The sequence below is a fragment of the Carlito syrichta genome, unplaced genomic scaffold, assembly GCF_000164805.1.
Source record: "Carlito syrichta isolate Samal-C Ts95f unplaced genomic scaffold, Tarsius_syrichta-2.0.1 Scaffold308804, whole genome shotgun sequence".
Classification (NCBI taxonomy): domain Eukaryota; kingdom Metazoa; phylum Chordata; class Mammalia; order Primates; family Tarsiidae; genus Carlito; species Carlito syrichta.
In genome coordinates, this window is record NW_007252900.1 from 730,487 (window position 1) to 749,259 (window position 18,773).

Genomic DNA, 18,773 nt, shown 5'->3' on the forward strand with positions numbered 1-18,773 from the left:
ACAGTCAAAAACAACCTTGCCTGTAAGAAAATAAAGTACTGTGAGTGAAAATCCAAAAAAACAACAGCAGCAATAGATCCACAAGAACTTCAACTATAATAATGATCAGAATAAAGATATAAAACAACGATGCTTCTTATGTTTATAAAAATAAAAGAAAAAGGTAGACATTTTCAAAAATTGACAGCATGTTAGAGAAATGACCAAAGTAAATTTTTAGCAAAAAATATTAAATATCCAGAATTTAACTCTCAATGGATGAGTTTATTTATTTATTTATTTTTTGAGTTGGAGTCTCACTCTGTCATCCAGACTGCAGTGCAGTGGCACGCTCCTGGCCACCGCAGCCTCGACTCGCTGGGCTCCGGCGATCCTTCCGCCTTAGCCTTCCAAGTAGCTGGAACTACAGGTGCGCGGTACCACGCCTGGCTAATTTTTTGATTTACTGTAGAGGTGAAGTCTCGCCAAGTTGCCCAGGCGGGTCTCGAACCCACGGGCTCAGGCAATCCACTCACCTCGGCCTCCCAAAGCACAGGATTACAGGTTGAGCCACCAAGCCCGGCCTAAATGGATGAGTTTAAATGCTGAGCAGGAAAGCAATAAATGAAGATAAGTCAACAGAAACTAGAAGGCAGCAGAGAAAATAAAATCAAATGTGGAAGGTGGTTAAGAGACATGGAGTACAGAATGAGAAGGTCTAACAAGCAAGTAACTGGAGAACCGGAAAGAAAAGAGAAGACAGAGGTAATATTTGAGAAGATAAAGACTCTCAAAGATATCAACCTGAAGATTCAAGAAGTTTAGTGAATCTAACAGAATTAAACAACATACTATAGACCTTAAAAAATTAAAATTCCATACCAAAGAGGAAAAAAAAGTTAGTGATGGTCTTGGAGTTAAAGTGTTTTTAAGATCATTGTACTCTCCAGATCAACATTACGCATTAATGTTGCAATTTTTAAGGTAACTATTAATATAAAATAGTATATAACTTTAAATCAAGTAGAGGGGAAAGAAGAAAATGATTTAAGAATTGAACTAACAGAAGGCAAAACAAGGAGAAAAAGAAAATATAAAATAGGTGGGGGAAAAAATAGTCCAAGATAAATAAGATCCTCTCAATCCTTCTTAAAACCCATGTTAACAGGCTATCTCCCCTATCACTCCACAGAAGCTGTTTTTGTTGGATCCTCAATAAGCTCCATATTGGTAAATCCAATGGTTATTTCTCAGCCCTTATAACTAATTTGATCAGAAATATTTGCCAAAGGGGATCACTGATAAACTAGAGTCATTAGGCTCCAGGTTTCTCCCAACTTTACTGGTCCCTCCTCCTCCTTCTCTGTATCCTTTGCTGTTTGCTCCTTGTCTCTTAGATTTTTTTAAAAGTTGATGAGTTCCAAGGTTCAGTCTTGGTCCTCTTCACCATCTACCTTCAATCTCTTATCCAGTCTTATGGTTTTAATACCATAGCTTATGTTGTCTAAGGGAGTAGCTGCTACTCCTATGTGGTTACTAAAACTTAAATTAATTAAAATTACATAAAATAAATAATTCAGTACTTCAGTTATACTAGCCTCATTTGAGGTGCTCAAAACCACATGTGGCTAGTGGCTACCATATTAGACAATGTAAATATAAAACATTTTCATCATTGTAGAAAGTTCTATTGATTTAGAAAATGATAATTTCCTCATTAATATCTCTAGCTTAAACTTCTCTTCTGACTTGCACATCCAACTGCCTACTTGACATCTTTACCTGGATGTAATAGACAATTCAAACCTAATATATCCAAAACTGAACTTTTGATTTTCTTCCCCTAAAACTAACCCACCCACTGATGGTTGATGGAACCTCTATCCTAGTTGCTCAGAACTCTTGGAATCACTCATGACTTCTCACAATCTACATTCAATCCATTAAGAAATCTTACTGTTTTTTTTCTTCAGATATATCCAGAATCTGATCACCATCATTTCTTACCAAGATTACCACAACAGCTTTCTGATGGAGCTCCCTGCTTCTACTTATTCCACTATAGTCTACTCTCACAGCATGCACAGCTATAGAGAGGGATAACAGGAATTTGGCCTCAACCAATTGGTTGTTCAATTGAGGTGGGGGGGGGGGCTGACATCCAGCGGGTAGAGATCAGGGATGCTGCTAACCATCCCACAATGCACAGAAAAGCTTCCTACTCTAAGAATTATCTAGCCCAAAATATGAATACTTCTGAGGCTGAGAAACCTTACTCTAGGGAAAAACCAGGAGGTTGGGACAGAAAAGCACAGAAGGGGGTCTTTAAGATGGAGGTAATATTCTATTTATTCAACTTGATTCTGGTTACACGGTCATTTGCTTTATAATTATTCAATCTACCTATCTATACACGTGTATCTATCATCTATCTATGTGTGTGTGTTTTCTGAAATTATCAATATGTATATTTTCACAATAAAAAATGCTTTCAGGCACAGTGGTTCATGCCTGTAATCCTAGCACTTTGAGAAGTGGAGGAAAGAGGATTGCCTGAGCCCAGGGGTTCAAGACCAGCCTGGGTAACTTGGTGAGACCTCACCTTTACAATAAAAAAAAAAATTGGCCAGGCATGGTGGTATGTGCCTGTAGTTCCAGCTACTTGGAAGGCTGAGGTAGAAGGATCACTCGAGCCCAGCAGATCGAAGCTGCAGTGGCCTGAGTGTGCCACTGCACTCCAACCTGGGCGACAGAGTAAGACTCCAACCTCCCCTCTCCAAATGCAGAGAACTCCATAATATAAAATAATAGGTTTTAACATGTACAGGTAAGTGATATTAAGTATATTACCCTGTAGGTTACTATTATGATCCTCGTTTTATAAATAAAAATACAAGGCTCAGAGAAGTTAAGCAACCAATCACAATGTTAGTAAACAGCAGAGTTGGAATTCAAACCAAGGCAGTCTAAGTCCAGAGCCTAAACTCTTTACTGCTATGCTATGCTGTTTCCTGTTCTTTGTCATTTCTTTCACACTCTCCTTTACCTTTCACCTTCTTCTTCTGTTTCTTGTTACTGTCCAGACTACTAACAAGTACAGTTTTATTAATGCTATATTTGTCTAATGGACTATTATGTCCACTTTTCTTAATTTTCTAAATGTAGCATTTATGAAAGAATAGAAAGACAGTAAGGTTTTGATATCTGAAATCTTGCATCTGCCTGCCACTCACCTGTATAATTTAGCACTATTTAACCTTTATGAGAGTATTTCCCCAGCTGTAAAATCAAAACTATAAATTGTTGGAGGCTGTTTGAGGATTAAGTGAAATGATGCATATTTCATTTGGCACTATGTAATGAGAAAACAAATGTTCAAAAGGTCTGGGTACAGTGGTTCATGTCTATAATCCGAGCACTTTGGGATGCCAAGGCAGGAGGATTGCTTGAGCCCAGGAATTAGAGATCAGCCTAGGCAACATGGCGAGAACTTGTCTCTATAAAAAATTAAAAAAAAAAAAATTATCTGGATGTAGAGGCATGCACCTGTAGTCTCAACTACTTGGGAGGCTGAGATGGGAGGATTGGTTGAGTCCAGGAAGTTGAGGCTGTGGTGAGCCATAGGCATGTCACTGCACTCCAGCTTGGGTGATTAAGTAAGACCTCAACTCAAAAAAAATACAAATGTATTATTATTCCAATCAAAAAACAGATGAAAATACTTGTTTGTTTCTTTTTTACATTTGCAACCACTTGAGGTTTTTCCTTTTTTTTTTTGAGTTGGAGTCTCACCCTGTTGCCCAGGCTGGAGTGCAGTGGCACGCTCATGGCCACCACAGCCTTGACCTGCTGGGCTCATGTGATTCTTCTACCTCAGCCTTCCAAGTAACTGGAACTACAAGCGTGTACTACCATGCCTGGCTTATTTTTATGATTTATTGTAGAGACGTGGTCTCACCAAGTTGCCCAGGCTGGTCTTGAATCTCTGAGCTCAGACAATCCTCTCGCCTCAAGCTCCCAAAGTGCTAGAATTAGAGGTTTGAGCCACTGCATCTGGCTGAGGATTTTCCTTTTAAGTGAAAATTTTTTCTCCAGTAATGAACAGCTAGGCAAATGTTGTTAACATGTCACTGATATGTGACACAGACGTTGGTAACATGTTCCCAAATATATGCATTTCTTTTCTTTTTATTCCCTTTCCACTTTCCTCTTCTGCTTTCCTGTTCAACATTTAAACAAGCCAAAGCTCTCATTAACTTACTCTTACTGGAGATAAATAATTTTTTTGTTTGTTTTTTGAGTAGGAGTCTCACTCTGTTGCCCAGGCTGGAGTGTAGTGGCATGCTCACGGCCACCGCAGCCTCGACCTGTTGGGCTCAGGTGATTCTTCCAAGTAGCTGGAACCACAGGCATGTGCTAGCATACCTGGCTAATTTTTTGATTTATTGTAGAGATGAGGTCTTGTCAAGTTGCCCAGGCTGGTCCCCAATCCCTGGTCTCAGGCAATCCTCTCACTTTGGCCTCCTAAAGTGGTGGAATTACAGGTGTGAGTCACTGTGCCCAGGAACAAATAATGTTAAAGAAGAATGTTAAAGTAATACCTTATAGCATAACTTTTCAAGAAAAGTGAAACCAAAAGACTACCATCACCAAACAAAGGACTTTATTTCTATATCATACAAAGAGAGCACAATGGTAAAAATGACTATCTATTTTAAGATGAGACAACTAGGCTGGGTGGGGTGGCTCATGCCTGTAATCCCAGCACTTTGGGAGGTCAAGTCCAGAGGATCACTTGAAGGCCAGGAGTTTGAGACCAGCATAGACAACATAGCAGGACCCTATCTCTACGAAAGTAAAATTAGCCAGGCATGGTGGAACATGCCTTTAGTCCCAATTACTTGGAAGATTGAGGCAAGAGGCTCACTTGAGCCCAGGAGTATGAGGCTGTAGTAATCACTGCACTAAGCCTGAGTAATAGAGGCAGACTCTGTCTCTTAAAAATAAAAAATAAACAAGAAGAGACAACTAAATACTGAGTAATGGTTAACTCTGAACAATATGTTCATTCAACAAATTCTTAACGAGTCCCTATAATACTGAGGTATTGAGAAAAATAGAAAAAAAAAAATTTAATGTCACGGTCCCTACTCTCAACAAACATAAAAAATAGTTTGTGAAGCCCAGAGAAGAAACTTGTCCTAAATCACTTAAATAATAAAACCTAGTAGAACGCTAATAACCAATTTCAATTTCCAGTTCATCATTTTACTTTTAGCTCAAATCTATGCCAATTATTGCCCATAGCTTCCAAATTGCTTTAGTAACAGATCAGTGCAAGATATATTCCTTTTTATTGTTTTTTGAGCTGATGTTTCAATCTGTTGCCCAGGCTGGAGTGCAGTGGCATGCTCATGGTCATACAGCCTTGACCTGCTAGGCTCAGGTGATCCTTCCACCTCAGCCTTCCAAGTAGAAGATTTATTCTTTTAAGGTAAAAAGTTTAGTTGACTCTTTGAAACATAGATTCATGTTATGTATTGTACACATTTAAATCTACAGCATATAATAAATGTTCGTGAGTATAAAATATACTAATCAATGGAGTTGTTACCGAAATCTCATTAAGATGAGAAACAACTGGGATATTCAATTAATTTCATTAAAACAGTTGAGAAGCAAAAAACAGAAGTTTGCTCTTTCAGTTCCTTCCTAAACATAATAAAACTTGATTAACAATTTAGTTGACTTGTTTGGTCTTAAGTTTTAAAACTAAAAGGCAGAATTTTTCAAAATTACTTTAATCTACTAATTTTTGAAATTATGATAGATGGTTTTGTTTTCTTAGTTTAAAACTGTTAACTCAGGCTGGGCGCAATGGCTCCTGCCTATAATTTAGCACCTTGGGAGGTCAAGGCAGGAGGATTGCTTGAGCCCAGGAGTTTAAGACCAGCCTGGGCCACACAGCAAGACCTTGTCTCTACAAAAAGTAAAACATTAGCCAAGTGTGGTGGTGCATGCCTGTAGTCCCAACTACTCGGGAGTCTGAGGCGGAAAGATTGCCTGAGCCCAGGAGGTTGAGGCTGTGGTGAGCCAAGACTATGCCACTGCACTCTAGCCAGAGTGACAGAGTGAGAATCTGTCTCAAACAAACAAAAAAACCTATCAATTTGACTAATTAACTTGACAAAAAGATTCCCTAGATATAATGAATGAAAACATTCTTCATAAAATACCAGTGAAAGATACATTTTACATTAAGCTGAGTGTCGTATAGGAGTTAAAAGCTTAGGAAATAAGCCGGGTTCGGTGGCTCAGCCTGTAATTCCGCGCCTTTGGGAGGCTGAGGTGAGTGGATTGCCTGAGCCCGTGGGTTCAAGACCCGCCTGGCCAACTTGGCGAGACCTCATCTCTACAATAAATCAAAAATGAGCCGGGCGTGGTAGCGCGCGTCTGTAATTCCAGCTACTTGGAAGGCTGAGGTGGAAGGATCACCGGAGACCAGCAGGTCGAGGCTGCGGTGGCCGAGAGCAGCCACTGCACTCCAGTCTGGGCGACAGAGTGAGACTCCAACTCAAAAAAAAAAAAAAAAAGCTTAGGAAATAATTAAACATATTGTGTATTTAGGATTTTGCTACAGCTTTATATAATTTTAAAGCATTCTTTCAATGTAAAAAATTAAATATTTCAGAAATTGAAAAGATAACTGTAGCTGGGTACGTTGGCTCACACCTGTAATCCCAGCATTTTGGGAGGTGGAGGAGAGAGGATTGCTTGCGCCCAGGGGTTTGAGACCAGCCTGGGCAACATGGTGAGACTACGTCTCTACAATAAATAAAAAAATTAGCCAGGCATGGTGGTGCGCAACTGTAGTTCCAGCTACTTGAAAGGCTATGGTGGAAGGATTGCCTGAGCCCAGGAGGTCGAGCCTGTAGTGGCCATGAGCTTGCTACTGCACTTTAGCCTGGGCAACAGAGTGAGACCTTGACTCAAAAAAACTAAAATAAAAAAAGAAAGGATAATTGTCAAGAAATCAGTAGCTTTCATCAAGAAAAAATAACAAATAATGTGGGAAAAACTTATTCTGAAAAATGTAAAACACAATTTTAAAAAAATCTATAAATTCATATGCATAAGCATTTAAAACCAAGCCAAATACTACACTACTAAGTTCTATAGAAGAGTTCGCTATTATTAGTTCTGAACTTAATGAAACTAAGCTTAACGAACTTTTACACTATGAGAAGGAAAAGCCATCTGTAGAGTTAGTAAGAAATACAGGAGAAAAATTTTAATATTGATAATTAGTCAGAACCTTATCATTCCTAAATCTCCAACAACTGGTTAAAAAAAAAACACTTTCAGGAAGAATTGCCAAGGCATTAATTTGTTTAAATTATACATATTGGGTAATTTGGGATAAAACCTACTTTAACTCTATTAAGTACAATGTAGTGATTGACAACTCACATGTAAGACTGCCTGGGTCTGAATCTTGACTCTGTCTGTGTGACTTTGGGGAAGTTATTTAAACTCCCTAAGATTCACCTGTTTGGAGAAGAATAAAATACTAGTATTACAGGGTTTGAGGTTTAAATGAGATAATACATATAATGTGTCTGGTACACAGTAAGTACTCAATAAACATAGTTATCACTTTTATTATGGATTTGGCTCTTTAAAAGTAACTAGAAAAATTATGCATTGGCTTACTTAGTGACCTGAATAAAATCAACTGACATATCTACATACTTTTGGTTATAAAGCGAGCAAACTCAGCGACGTAAGAAAAATAAAAAGGGCCAGGTGTGTGGCTCAAGCCTGTAATCCCAGCACTTTGGGAGGCTGAAGTGAGAGGATTGCCTGAGCTCAGGGGTTCGAGACCAGCCTGGGCAACTTGGCAAGACCTCATCTCTACAATAAATAAAAAAATTAGCCAAGTGTGGTGGCATGTGCCTATAGTTCCAGCTACTTGGAAGGTGAAGTGAAAGGATTGCCTGAGCCCAGCAGGTTGAGGTGGCGGTGGCCATGAGCATGCCACTGAACTCCATCCAGCCTGGGTGACAGAGTGAGACTCCAACTCAAAAAAAAAAGGAAAGAGGTCGACCTTCATAGAATTATTGAACTGTCACACACAAAATAGTGCTAAGGGAAATAATTCATTTCCAAAGAAGAAAACTAGGTATTATTTTGGAGGAAAACTAAAAAAAAAGACAAGTTAATAGAAAGGTAGTGGGAGATGGAACTAACATTTATTTGTTGAATGCTTACTACAGTTTTACATGTTACTGTTGAACTCCTACTAATCTTTAGAATTTGGGAAATTGGTACTACTTTCATATTAAAAAAAAAAAAGAATAGAAATTGAAGTTCAGAGAAGTAATTTGTCCTAAATCATCTAGCTTATAAAGCCACATCTGGGATTGAAACTAGGTCACTTTTATCACAAATGCTATTTCTACTATACTCTGATGTTTTCCTTAAAAGAGTAAGGCTACTTGGAAGACAAAAGAACCACCTGAAAACAAGTCTTCCTTGTCTAGATCTGTAAATAATAAATCAATAATACCTAGAACGGCAAATGGCCTTAAACACAGTTGACACTAGGGTGAGTGAAAATTCATGACTGGGTAATCCATTACAAATGAATTTGTTTCTCTTGAGGCAAACTAGTTTAGATGAATGTGTTTCTCTTGTTGCAAACTTTTTTTTCTCTCAAAGCTAGCTATTTACTAAGCCAGCAACAACACTTTAGTATCAGGGGAAATGACGGCAGCCAAGTCAGAGTAGTAAAAACATAACTGCTTTAAGAATGGCCAAAATATATGACCACACTTCCTGATTTACTTTTTTTTTTTTTTTGAGTTGGCGTCTCACTCTTTCGCCCAACCTGGAGTGCAGTGGCATGCTGCTCATGGCCACTGCAGCCTTGACCTGCTGGGCTCCATTGATCCTTCTGCCTTAGCCTTCCAAGTGGCTAGAACTACAGGCATGCTCCACCATGCTCGGATAATTTTTTGATTTATTGTCGAGGTGAGGTCTCACCCAGTTGCCCGGGCTGGTCTCAAACTCATGGGCCCAGGCAATCCTCTCACCTTGGCCTCCCAAAGTGCTAGGATTATAGGCGTGAGCCATTGCGCCTGGCCTCCTGATTTACTTTGTAAGCAAAACTCTGCTCTGTTGGTTCCTAAACTAAACTGATAATGTGGTTGAGTTTAGAGACAGAGGATCCTTTCAACTTCTGGAAATTAATACTTTAACTAAAGACTGTGAGGAAACCCGGAAAGAGGAGAAATCTAGAAAAAGTCTTGGATTTTGGTCAATCCTACCAAAAGTGATAATCAAGGTTAGGAAAAATGTGAGGGTCCTTCAGTAGCTAAAGATCCCAGTTTAGTCACATATGTGTATTTCTTCTGAGCAAACCTAAAATTTTGTGGCATAGTAAAATTAGATATTTAACCCAAACAAACAGAAAACGGATGATACAACAATGATTTAAAATAAAAAAATCATGGTCCCACAGAGTGGCTCATGCCTTTCAAAAAATTAAAAAATTAGCCAGGTGTGGTGGCATTTACCTATAGTCCTAGTTACTCAGAAAGATTGCTGGAACTCAGGAGATTGAAGCTGTGGAGAGCTAGTGAGTCGTGATCATGCCACTGCACTTCGGCTTGGGTGACAGAGTGAGATCTTGACTCAAAAAAGCAAAAACAAAATCAAATCATAAATGAAGAGTCCGAAGTCCCAGGTGCCTTTCAAAGATTTAATAGTATCAAATAACTATAAAAAACTGTAAAGAAAATTGGTAATTTTTAGTTGTCTCATTTAGTCAATTTGTCTGATCTTTAAATTCCCCAAGAAGGTTGTTCTTAAAATTTATTTGTTAATTTATTTTTAGAGATGAGGACTTGCTATGCTTCCCAGGCTGGTCTCAAACTCCTGGGCTCAAGAAATCCTCTCACCTTGGCCTCCCAAAGTGCAAAAGAATGACTTAGTCAGGCTTGGTGGCTCATTCCTATAATTCCAGCACCTTGGAGGGCTAGGGTGACAGAACTGCTTGAGCCCAGGAATTCGAGATCAGTCTGGTCAACATAGTGAGATCTTGTCTCTACCAAAAAATCAGAAAACTAGCCTGGTGTGGTGGCACATGACTACAGTCCTAGCTACTTGGGAGGCTAAGGCTGGAGGATCATCTGAGCCTGGGCGGTCAAGGTTGCAATGAGCCGCGATCATGTCACTGTATTCCAGCCTGAGCAACAAAGTGAGTACCTGACTCAAAAAAAAAAAAAGGCTTTTTGGATGTCTTTTTTTTTTTTTTGAGTTGGAGTTTTACTCTGTCATCCAGTTGAAGGGCAATGGCACGCTCCCAGCCACTGCAGCCTCAACTGCTGGACTCAGGCAATCCTTTTGATTCAGTCTTCCAAGTAGCTGGAACTACAGGCACGTGCCAGCTAATTTTTTGATTTATTCTAGAGATGAGGTCTCGCCAAGCTGCCCAGGTTGGTCTCGAACCCGTGGGCTCAGGCAATTCTCTCACTTCGGCCTCCCAAAGTGCTGGAATTATAGGCGTGAGCCACCAAGCCCAACCTGGATGTCTTGGTGAGTAAAACTGTAAGATATTCTAAAGTCTGAATTAGGTTGAGAGGTGAATTAGAGTGCCATACCTAATATTACACAGATGATAATACAAAATAATCTATCAACGATTAACTATGATGCTAAATACACTTACAGCATTACTTTTTCATAGACATTAACAAGATATAATTTGGTTAGAGCAAAATATACAAAATGACATAAACAGACATATTCACTTCTAACATTGCATTCAATCTCTAAGTTTTAAAATAAAGTCCCAGTACAAGACTACTAAGTCATTTAATAATGAGTCCCTAATTTTCTACCTTAAAATTGGTTTTAGGGTGGAGTCCTGCTATAATTTGAATGTTTGTGTGCCCTCCAAAATTCATGTTGAAACTTAATCACCAATGTTACAGTATTAAAAGGTGGGGTCTTTTGGAGGTAATTAAGTAATAGATAATTAAGTAATCCCTCATGAATGGGATTAGCAATCTTATAAAAGGGGTGAAGAGAAATAGCTAGACCTCTTTTGTCTTTCAACAAGCTGCCATCTTCGAAGCAGAGACCAGACACTTCCAACACCAAACCACAAACCAGCTGGTACCTTGATCATGGCCTTTCCAGTCTTCAGCCTCCAGAACTGTGAGAAATAAATTTGTTGTTTATCAATTACTCACTCTGAGATATTTTGTTAAAGCAGCACCAACAGATGGAGACAGGTTCAATTGAAAATCAACAGCTTAACTGACTTGCTTGGTACTTTCAAGTTTTATTTAAAATGCTGGTACTTGTACTGAAGCACTTCTCTCTGTAAAAAGGAGATACAGAACCATCAAAAAGTTAGTATGGCATTATTTAAAAAAAATACTGACTGTAATTATCAGTATATCTCAAATAATATCAGTCCCTTCTATATTAGGCTCAGAAACTTCCTTTCACAATTGTTTGTAAAAACAAACCTATAGTATCAATGCCAAGATGCTAGCATCAATCTGCAATAGACTATACTAGTTTATGCCCAAAGAAATTTGACTATGAATTCACATACAAGTACTTATATGTTCTTTCTCAGAGTCTAAAAATTAGTATTACCTAAAACTCAGCATATGTCATAGAGTTTCAGACATTATATTTATATTCCGTTTTTCTAGGTCAGGGATTGACATATTTTTTTCTGTAAAGGTCAGACAATAAATGTTTTAGGCTTTTTGAGCCATATGGTCTCTGCAACTACTCAACTCTGCCTTTTAACATGAAAGGCAATATATAAATGAGTGCACATGGCTGTGTTCCATTAAAACTTTATGAAAACAAAATATATCTATCAGCAGGCAAAATATGGTCATAGGTTATCTACCTCTGTAGTATGCTAATATAAAAGCAAATGGAACCACACCATAAAAAGGCATGCTGCTGGAAGCAGTTATGCTATGTGTAAGTCTGTAACTGTTATGAAGTTTAGTAACAAACTTATCTAAATTCCTTTCTTATGAATACTTTGTCAGCCAATGGGAGCTATAATGCTCCAATTCTGATGTGACAGTTGAACATGCTTTCAACCCGATCAATAAATGCTTCAAAAGGTGTTAAATTTGACAATGTGCAGGAGGACAATGTCAGGACATGACCAGTCAAAGCAATGCTATGGCACCAAAGAACCTCTTCTTGGACACTGAGAACACTAAATGCTCTCAAGTTATGTTTAAATGATAAGAAAGAGCACAAACAACTGAAATTTAAGTGTTACAAATCGTACACCTGGTAGAAATTTTAATCTCTTAATGACTTTTTTTTGTTTTATGCCTGTATATCCTTAAAAAACATACTATACAGTATTATTTTAATTTGTAACTCAGGTATTCCATATTCCTATGCTGAGTTTACCCTTTATTGTAAATATGGATGGTATTATAAAATCACAGTTAACAGCATACTACTTTTATGTATATAACAGATATATAATATACAAAACTGTGAGAAGAAATCATAGGCTAACTGTTCTTGGAGGTCTAGTGGGCATAAGATAGTGAAGAAAAGGTAAGTTTTATTAGAGGCAAATAAACTCCAGTGACATATTTGCTACCAACTTTTTAATCTTAATATGAACTTTGTAGTTGTTTATGAGGCAGAGATTTCTCTTCAAGTTAGGACAAGGGTTATTTTGACCTATTGAAAAGTTAAAAAAAAAAACAAAAAACTTTTCCTTCAGCGGCTACCAGTTACCCTGCATATGTCAGATCTTTTGTCGTGTCTGAAGGTACTAAAAAGAAAAAAAAAATGAGGGGGTACAAGTTAGTTTGCTGATGTACTGAGCCCAGCAACGAATAAGGCATCGCCCGGGAGTCATGACAATTAGGTTTTCATCACGTTTGCAGCTAAATAGTCGACTGGTGTTGAGCGAGTTTCTTCAACTCGTGGACCTCAGGTTTCTTATCTGTAAAGTGAGGAGAATGCGCGTGACTAGCTGCCCCTAGGCTCCCCTTCCAGTTCTCTTCTAAGCCAGACAAGATGTCAAGTCACCACTATCACGACGGGTAAGCGAGGACTTACCAGTCATGGCCCCACCCCATCTGTGGTCCTAGCTCAAAGCCCAAAGGGGTTTCTTCCCTCATCTCCCCTCTCTACCTTTTCCCTACTCGGGATAGAGAAGGGAGCTCCTATTCTTGCACTCCTCCCTCCCAATTCTACAGCTTCCTCTTTCTCTCACCTGGGGTTCAGGGTGTTGGTCTACCCTAACTCTGCTTTTTCCCGGAGGTTTCCGCAGACACCGACTCCCACAGCCCCTAGGGATCCTCCAGTCCTCGCGGGACCCCTTGACTTTCTCGCACTCGCGTCCTGCGAGGAGCGCCCTCCGCCCCTCCGGAGCAGTCTCCGCGGCCCCCGGCTTTGGCCTCACCGCTCCCCCAAGAGGCGACTGTTCCGACGCGTTGCACCAAAGAACTGCCCCAGGTGACAGCTGCCTTCGCCGCAATCTCAGCCTTTCCCGTCGCCTCCCCTCGGCTCCCTCCCTGCCTCCCGGTGACTGAGTTTGCTAAATGGAGGAACGAGCTCTACCTGAACCCGGCAAGCCCTCAATCTGGGAGCACTGGGCGGGAAGGCGAAGACCCCCTTCCCAAATCCTGGCAATTTGCGACCGCGGTGTTTCTTGTTCACCAAACAGGAAGAGGCGAAGGCCCAGGCCGCGGGGGCCGGCGGGGGATGGAGTTCTGAGCACACCAAGCCTGCGGTTGCTGCCAAATCTCCCGCCGCCACGGACTACAACTCCCAGAGTGCTCTGCGACGGCCAGCAAGCTCCTCCCCGCAGAGCCCCGCCCCCGGCTTTAGGAGGCGGGGCAGTCGGTGCGCTTAGGTGGGCAAGTGCTGCCTGAGCTACGGACTGGGATCTCCTATCCCGGTTGAGGCCCTGAGGCATCTAGGAGGAGAGATACGATCTCTTGCCATCCATAAAACCCCAGGGGCCGCGTGAGAAAACGCTGATACGGCTTCATCGTCGTCTAGGGATGACTCCTTAGGCTTTCCTGGCTGGTGTGCTGCACTCTGGTCACGCACTTGGACCGTATGGACACGAAGGGAAGCTGGTATGAAAAGGAAATCGTTGAGTTGACACGTTCCTTTCCCCATCTGTGCATTTGGGTTTTTATGTGTTGACAAAGTAGTCCCTAGGCTAACGAGGGGCTTCAGGAGGGTTTTAGCGCCCCTATCCTCAGCAGTTTTCCTCAAAGCCCCCCTAAATAATATAGTTTAAGTAAAATTAATGTTTGTTATGAAATCTCAAGATCAGTCCCCCAAAACCATACAGCAGCCCTTAAACGCTTCTTTTTCTTTTTTTTTTTGAGTTGGGGTCTCAGTCTGTCACCCAGGCTGGAGGGCAGTGGCATGCTCACGGCCACCACAGCCTCGACTTGCTGGGTTCAGGCAATCCTTCCGCCTTAGCCTTCCAAGTAACTGGCTGGTCTTGAACCTGTGGGCTCAGGCAATCCTCCCACCTCGGACTCCCAAAGTGCTGGGATTATAAGCATGAACCACCTTGCTACACCAAGCTCTTCTTACATAGGAAGCCAGTGGCTTTTTTTTTTTTTTTTAACTAGAAAAAAATAATCTGTAATGAGATAAAAAACCCAAAGTTAGGCCAGGCTTGATGGCTCATACCTGTAATTCCAGCACTTTGAGAGGTCAAGGAGGGGAGAATGGCTTGATGCTAGGAGTTTGAGTGTAGCCTGAACAACATAGCAGGAAAAATAAAAATTAGCCAGGCAGGTGTCACACCTGTAGTCCTAGCTATTGGAAGGCTGAGTTTGGAGGATTACTTGAATCCAGAAATTCAAGGCTGCAGTGAGCTATGATTGCACTGCTGCACTCCAGCTTGGGCACCAGAGTGAGACCTTGTCTCTGAAAACAACAAAACAAACCTAGATTAAAACATTCAAATTAAACATAGGTACCACTGAATGCCAAGAATTTTAAGTGTAATATTTCTTTAACCACAATTCTAGAAGTTTATATTTCCCCTATTTTACAGATAAGGAAATAGTCCTAGAGAATGTAAATGCCTTGTACAAGGCCAAACAACTGTAAGTGACTCAAGTTTGAAATTCAAACTAAGATCTTATCCCAAACCTGGTGATCACAAACACTGCCTCTGTTATTGAGGGCTTGATAAATGCAAAGCAAATTATTTAATGAATATTGCTTTTAAGGTAGACAAAAGTTATTTTGTTGATGGTGTTCTTGTTCAAAAACTTTTGCAACTGCTCTTTGGCCCTGCCTTCTAGTATATAATACATTCATGTGATAGCTCCAGTAATAGCAAAGTTTTTTTTTTCTCTGCATTCCAGGCTGAAAAAAAAAGCAAGGCTGGAAAGCACAAAAGTAAGTAGTATGAAGTGATGTCAGCAAACAGTGGCAGAGTAGGGAATTAAAAAACACTATTCCTCCACAAACGTAATGAATAAACTGGCCAAACTGTCAGAATTATTATCCATTTTGGAAACTCTGAAACTAACAATAACAAAAAAACTTAAAACAATTGGGGAACACTTAAGAGAAAAATGACTGAATTTTGATAAGAGACCCCTGTGGTCATTTTTCACTCTCCAGGTTGGCAGTCGCCTTGAAGATGACAGCCCATGTTCCTGGTGTGGGCTGCTGGCACCAGAGGCAGCTTTGTGGACCTTATTCTCAAGGAATTGTAATTGTTTGTTTTGTTCCCTGAAGGTTCAGTACAAGGGCTTGCCTTTGTTTCACCTGCCTCAGAGCTTTCTCAGGACTGAGGCAGCTTCCCAGCAGGTGTTTGTTCAAAACATTTTAAAGGCAAACAATAGCCACTGCCAAAGAAGGCAAGGTATGACAGGGCAAGCGAAAAATAGACAAAAAATCTGGGAAGGAAGAGACTGGGGATATAAATTATTGAGGGAATAAAGGCTTTGAAAAGCTTCATTTTATTCTAGGGAATCTAGAAGACCACCTACATGCCCTGATCTGGATATATGTGCAAAAAAGACCTAAGAACATCCTAAGCTCTCACCTCTCATTGACCTTCAGAATTCATGTAAGCAAAAAATGAAAGCTAAGGCAATGTTGTAAGCTGCCTGTCTAAATATTGAAGTAGTGCCCAACACATAGCTAATTGGCAAAGACTGGGAACACTTTCTTGTATTTTTACTGTTTATCTTTTGTTTTTTGGTTCTAAGCATTTAATAAAGGAACTCTCTAGCCAGACATGGTGGCTCACGCCTGTAATCCCAGCACTTTTGGAGGCCAAGGTGGAGGATTGCTTGAGCCCAGGAGTTCTAGACCAGCCTAGGCAACATAGTGAGACCTCGTCTCTAAAAAACTAAAAAAAAAAATGAGCTGGGTATGATGTCACACACCTGTAGTCCCAGCTACTCAGGAGGCTAAGGCAGAAGGATCACTTGAACGCAGGAGGTTGAGATTGTGGTGAGCCATGATCATGCCACTGTATTCCAACCTGGTTGACAGAGCAAGACTGATCAAAAAGAAAGCAAATCTCTGTTAAATCACTAGCTGATCATTAAATGAATAGAACAGAGACTTCAGTGGCTACGCAACAAAAAAAAATGGGCTTAATAGAATTAATTCAGAAAAGTCACTAAACAAACAAACAAACAATCTCAACCTCCTGCGTTCAACTGGGTTCGTTTCCCCAATTTCACAGATTCTAGTACTGTGAGTGTAGGTTCCAGTCTACACCATGAACAATGGCTGGAATTCTAGTAGATCGCAGTGTTTTTGGCCTAAAGAACTGAGGACAGAATTTAGGACAATCACAGCTGCTGGAAAGTAAATAAAGTCAGAGGTGGGGAGTCCCAAATTTAATGTATAATCTCTACTTAGTCTTTTACTGACCACTTTACCATGCGTGTGGAATAAATTCTAAATAGCCCAGTTAAAATGAAAGAACTGAGCTGATATTTGAGTTGCCTTCCAAGAGACAGAATTTGCAGTTTGCGTTCAAACAAGTTAAGTGACTTTTTTTTTTTTTGAGTTGAGGTCTCACTCTGTCATCCAGACTGGAGTGCAGTGGCTGCTCCCGGCCACCACAACCTCAACCTGCTGGGCTCCGGCGATCCTTCCGCCTCAACCTTCCAAGTAACTGGAACTACAGGCATGCGCTACCACGCCCAGCTAATTTTTGATTTATTGTAGAGATAAGGTCTCGCCAAGTTGCCCAGGCGGGTCTCGTATCCGCGGGCTCAGGCAATCCACTCACCTCGGCCTCCCAAAGCTAGGGATTACAGGCTGAGCCACCGAGCCTGGCCATTAAGTGACTTTTAGAATAAAGAAAATCAATATTCTTTGATGGAACGTAAAATAATCCACAGTTTCTACAAAATATTGTACATAAAAATTGACTTTAAGCCAGGCGTGGTGGCTCACTCCTGTAATCTCAGCACTTTGGGAGCCCAAGGCAGGAGGATTGCTTGAGCCCAGGAATTAGAGACCAGTCTAGGCAACATAGTGAGAACTTGGGGTTCAAGACTAGCCCGGGCAATTTGATGAGATCTCATCTCTACAATAAATCTCTACAAAAACTTAGTCAGGCATGGTGACCCGTGCCTGTACTTCCAGCTACTTGGAAGGCTGAGTTAGAAGGATCGCCTGAGCCCAGCAGGTTGAGGCTGTGGTGACCGTGAGTGTGCCACTGCATCCAGCTTGAGCAACAGAGTGAGACTCCAACTCAAAAAAAAAAAAAAGAAAAGACAACAGTTCACACATTCTAAGCTCTCAACAAATAAGCAAGTGCTGAGATTATATCATGTTTTTTGCGTGACTAGAGACAGTTGATCATAGACTACATATGGATGCTATGCATCATGTGGCAGTTGATAATATTTAATATGGATATTCAAGTTTTCATGCTCTACTTTTGTTTTTTTCTGTATTTTTTTTAGTAGCAATAAACATTTACTTAAGATTTAAAAAAAAATTGTAATCAATGTCTAGGATACAATGCAAAATGACTCAATATATAAGGAAACAGGAAAACAACCATTTTCGAGAGAAAAGGCAGCCAATAGACCCATTTCAAGATGCCCGGAAGTTTGGATTAGTAGACAAAGATTTTTAAAGCAGCTATTAAACAAAGTCAAGGATGTAAAAGGAAATAAGATCACAAAGAGTGAAATGGCAGGAAATATTAGCAGAGAACTAGAAACTTCAGATACATACCAAAAAACCCCTGAAAAATTCAATATCTGAAATAAAAATTTCACTGGATAGCATTGACAGCTGAATGGAAATGACAGAAAAGAGTTGATAAATTTGCAGGTAAGTCAATAAAAATTATCCAGTCTGAACAACAGAGAGGTAAATGGTTGAAAAAAATAACTTCAGGGACCTATAGGACACAACTGTTGTCCTAGAAGATGAGGAGAGAAAATATTTGAAGACATAAAAACTGGGGAATTCTCTCAATGTTGTAAAAAATTTCAGATTCAGGAAGGTTAGTGAAACAACTTTCTGGTTATGAAGTTTAGTGAAACAGCACTCAAGAGAGCTCTATGTTTGAGAATTATCAACGTACAAATGGCAACTGTGGTTTTGTTTAGGGAAGTGGTCTCCAGCCTTTTTGGCATCAGGGACAGGTATCACGGAAGATAATTTTTCCACAGTCTTGGGGGAGGAGGAGAATGGTTTCGGGATGAATCAAGCCCATTACGTTTTTGGTTTTTTGTTTGTCGGAGTCTTACTCT

The 18,773-nt window shown here is 40.2% G+C and overlaps 1 protein-coding gene across 1 annotated transcript in view; it reads right to left on the minus strand.

The window, feature by feature from the left end:
• SLC38A9 (solute carrier family 38 member 9) overlaps window positions 1–13,728 on the minus strand; it is a 100,200-nt gene extending 86,472 nt beyond the window's left edge. Inside the window, exon 1 of the mRNA XM_021716396.1 lies at window positions 13,615–13,728. The gene's annotated coding sequence lies outside the window, so the exon portion shown is untranslated. The remainder of the gene's footprint in view (window positions 1–13,614) is intronic.
• Window positions 13,729–18,773: the final 5,045 nt, after the last annotated feature.